Genomic DNA, 5,000 nt, shown 5'->3' on the forward strand with positions numbered 1-5,000 from the left:
ATATATATATATATATATTATATATATATATATATATATGTATATATATATATATATATATTATGTATTTATATATATATATATATGTATTTATATATATATATATATATGTATGTATATATATATATATATATATATGTATGTATATATATATATATATATGTATATATATATATATATATATATATATAAACAAATGGTAAATGGGTATATGCATATATACGTACAGGTATGTGCATACGGACATCCACCTGTATGTATTGGTGCATATCTGGGTACAGGACATTGCAAACAACGTAGTCGAGATCACATGAGCCACATAGAGAACATTCTACTTCATCAGCTACCCCCATATATATATATATATATATATATATATATATATAAACAAATAGTAAATGAGTATATGCATATATACGTACAGGTATGTGCATACCGACTTCCACCTGTATGTATAAGTGCATATCTGGGTAGAGGACATTGCAAACAATGTAGACGAGAACACACGAGCCACATAGAGAACATTCTACTTCATCAGCTACCCCCATATATATATATATATATATATATATATATATATATATATATATGCATATATAAACAAATAGTAAATGAGTATTTGCATATATACGTACAGGTATGTGCATACCGACATCCACCTGTACGTATAGGTGCATATCTGGGTACAGGACATTGCAAACAACGTAGACGAGAACACACAAGCCACATAGAGAACATTCTACTTCATCAACTACCCCCATAGAGAACATGCTACTTCATCAGCTACCCCCATATATATATGTATACATATATATATAAACAAATAGTAAATGAGTATATGCATATATACGTACAGGTATGTGCATACCGACATCCACCTGTATGTATAGGTGCATATCTGGGTACAGGACATTGCAAACAACGTAGACGAGATCACACGAGCCACATAGAGAATATTCTACTTCATCAGCTACCCCCATATATATATATTTATATATATATATAAACAAATAATAAATGAGTATATGCATATATACGTACAGGTATGTGCATACCGACATCCACCTGTATGTATAGGTGCATATCTGGGTACAGGACATAGCAAGCAACGTAGACGAGAACACACGAGCCACACAGAGAACATTCTACTTCATCAGCTACCCCCATATATATATATATATATATATATATATATATATATATACATATATATATATATATATATATATATATATATATATAAACAAATGGTAAATGGGTATATGCATATATACGTACAGGTATGTGCATACGGACATCCACCTGTATGTATAGGTGCATATCTGGGTAGAGGACATTGCAAACAACGTAGACGAGATCACACGAGCCACATAGAGAGCATTCTACTTCATCAGCTACCCCCATATATATATATATATATATATATATATATATATATATATATATATAAACAAATAGTAAATGTGTATATGCATATATACGTACAGGTAGGTGCATACCGACATCCACCTGTATGTATAGGTGCATATCTGGGTAGAGGACATTGCAAACAACGTAGACGAGAACACACGAGCCACATAGAGAACATTCTACTTCATCAGCTACCCCCATATATATATGTATACATATATATATAAACAAATAGTAAATGAGTATATGCATATATACGTACAGGTATGTGCATACCGACATCCACCTGTATGTATAGGTGCATATCTGGGTAGAGGACATTGCAAACAACGTAGACGAGAACACACGAGCCACATAGAGAACATTCTACTTCATCAGCTACCCCCATATATATATATATATAAACAAATAGTAAATGGGTATATGCATATATACGTACAGGTATGTGCATACCGACATCCACCTGTATGTATAGGTGCATATCTGGGTAGAGGACATTGCAAACAACGTAGACGAGATCACACGAGCCACATAGAGAACATTCTACTTAATCAGTTACCCCCATATATCTATATATATATATGTAAACAAATAGTAAATGAGTATATGCATATATACGTACAGGTATGTGCATACCGACATCCACTTGTATGTATAGGTGCATATCTGGGTACAGGACATTGCAAACAACGTAGACAAGAACACACGAGCCACATAGAGAACATTCTACTTCATCACCTACTCCCATATATACATATATATATATATATATATATATATATATATATGCATATATAAACAAATAGTAAATGAGTATATGCATATATACGTACAGGTATGTGCATACCGACATCCACCTGTACGTATAGGTGCATATCTGGGTACAGGACATTGCAAACAACGTAGACGAGAACACACAAGCCACATAGAGAACATTCTACTTCATCAACTACCCCCATAGAGAACATGCTACTTCATCAGCTACCCCCATATATATATGTATACATATATATATAAACAAATAGTAAATGAGTATATGCATATATACGTACAGGTATGTGCATACCGACATCCACCTGTATGTATAGGTGCATATCTGGGTACAGGACATTGCAAACAACGTAGACGAGATCACACGAGCCACATAGAGAATCTTCTACTTCATCAGCTACCCCCATATATATATATTTATATATATATAAACAAATAATAAATGAGTATATGCATATATACGTACAGGTATGTGCATACCGACATCCACCTGTATGTATAGGTGCATATCTGGGTACAGGACATAGCAAGCAACGTAGACGAGAACACACGAGCCACACAGAGAACATTCTACTTCATCAGCTACCCCCATATATAGATATATATATACATATATATATATATATATATATAAACAAATGGTAAATGGGTATATGCATATATACGTACAGGTATGTGCATACGGACATCCACCTGTATGTATAGGTGCATATCTGGGTAGAGGACATTGCAAACAACGTAGACGAGATCACACGAGCCACGTAGAGAGCATTCTACTTCATCAGCTACCCCCATATATATATAATATATATATATATATATATATATATATAAACAAATAGTAAATGAGTATATGCATATATACGTACAGGTATGTGCATACCGACATCCACCTGTATGTATAGGTGCATATCTGGTTAGAGGACATTGCAAACAACGTAGACGAGAACACACGAGCCACATAGAGAACATTCTACTACATCAGCTACCTCCATATATGTATATATATAAACAAATAGTAAATGAGTATATGCATATATACGAACAGGTATGTGCATACCGACACCACCTGTATGTATAGGTGCATATCTGGATACAGGACATTGCAAACAACGTAGACGTGAACACACGAGCCACATAGAGAACATTCTACTTCATCAACTACCCCCATATATATATATATATATATATATATATATATATATATATATTTGTGCGGGTGGCACATAAAAGACACCATTTCGAGCGTGGCCGTTTTCGTGCGGGTGACACGTAAAAGCACCCACTACACTCTCTGAGTGGTTGGCGTTAGGAAGGGCATCCAGCTGTAGAAACTCTGCCAAATCAGACTGGAGCCTGGTGTTGCCATCCGGTTTCACCAGTCCTCAGTCAAATCGTCCAACCCATGCTAGCATGGAAAGCGGACGTTAAACGATGATGATGATATATATATATATATATATATATATACATATATATATATATATATAAACAAATAGTAAATAAGTATATGCATATATACGTACAGGTATGTGTATACCGACATCCACATGTATGTATAGGTGCATATCTCGGTAGAGGACATTGCAAACAACGTAGACGAGATCACACGAGCCACATAGAGAACATTCTACTTCATCAGCTACCCCCATATATATATATATATATATATATATATATATATATATATAAACAAATAGTAAATGTGTATATGCATATATACGTACAGGTATGTGCATACCGACATCCACCTGTATGTATAGGTGCATATCTGGGTAGAGGACATTGCAAACAACGTAGACGAGAACACACGAGCCACATAGAGAACATTCTACTTCATCAGCTACCCCCATATATATATATATATAAACAAATAGTAAATGGGTATATGCATATATACGTACAGGTATGTGCATACCGACATCCACCTGTATGTATAGGTGCATATCTGGGTAGAGGACATTGCAAACAACGTAGACGAGATCACACGAGCCACATAGAGAACATTCTACTTAATCAGTTACCCCCATATATATATATATTTATATGTAAACAAATAGTAAATGAGTATATGCATATATACGTACAGGTATGTGCATACCGACATCCACTTGTATGTATAGGTGCATATCTGGGTACAGGACATTGCAAACAACGTAGACAAGAACACACGAGCCACATAGAGAACATTCTACTTCATCACCTACTCCCATATATACATATATATATATATATATATATATATATATATATATATATAAACAGATAGTAAATGAGTATATGCATATATACGTACAGGTATGTGCATACCGACATCCACCTGTATGTATAAGTGCATATCTGGGTACAGGACATTGCAAACAACGAAGACGAGAACACACGAGCCACATAGAGAACATTCTACTTCATCAGCTACCCCCATATATATATATATATATAAACAAATAGTAAATGAGTATATGCATATATACGTACAGGTATGTGCATACCGACATCCACCTGTATGTATAGGTGCATATCTGGTTAGAGGACATTGCAAACAACGTAGACGAGAACACACGAGCCACATAGAGAACATTCTACTACATCAGCTACCTCCATATATATATATATATAAACAAATAGTAAATGAGTATATGCATATATACGAACAGGTATGTGCATACCGACACCACCTGTATGTATAGGTGCATATCTGGATACAGGACATTACAAACAACGTAGACGTGAACACACGAGCCACATAGAGAACATTCTACTTCATCAACTACCCCCATATATATATATATATATATATATATATATATATATATATATAT

Source organism: Octopus bimaculoides, unplaced genomic scaffold (genome assembly GCF_046866305.1).
Source record: "Octopus bimaculoides isolate indiv1 unplaced genomic scaffold, ASM4686630v1 contig94, whole genome shotgun sequence".
In the NCBI taxonomy this organism is placed as follows: Eukaryota; Metazoa; Mollusca; class Cephalopoda; order Octopoda; family Octopodidae; genus Octopus; species Octopus bimaculoides.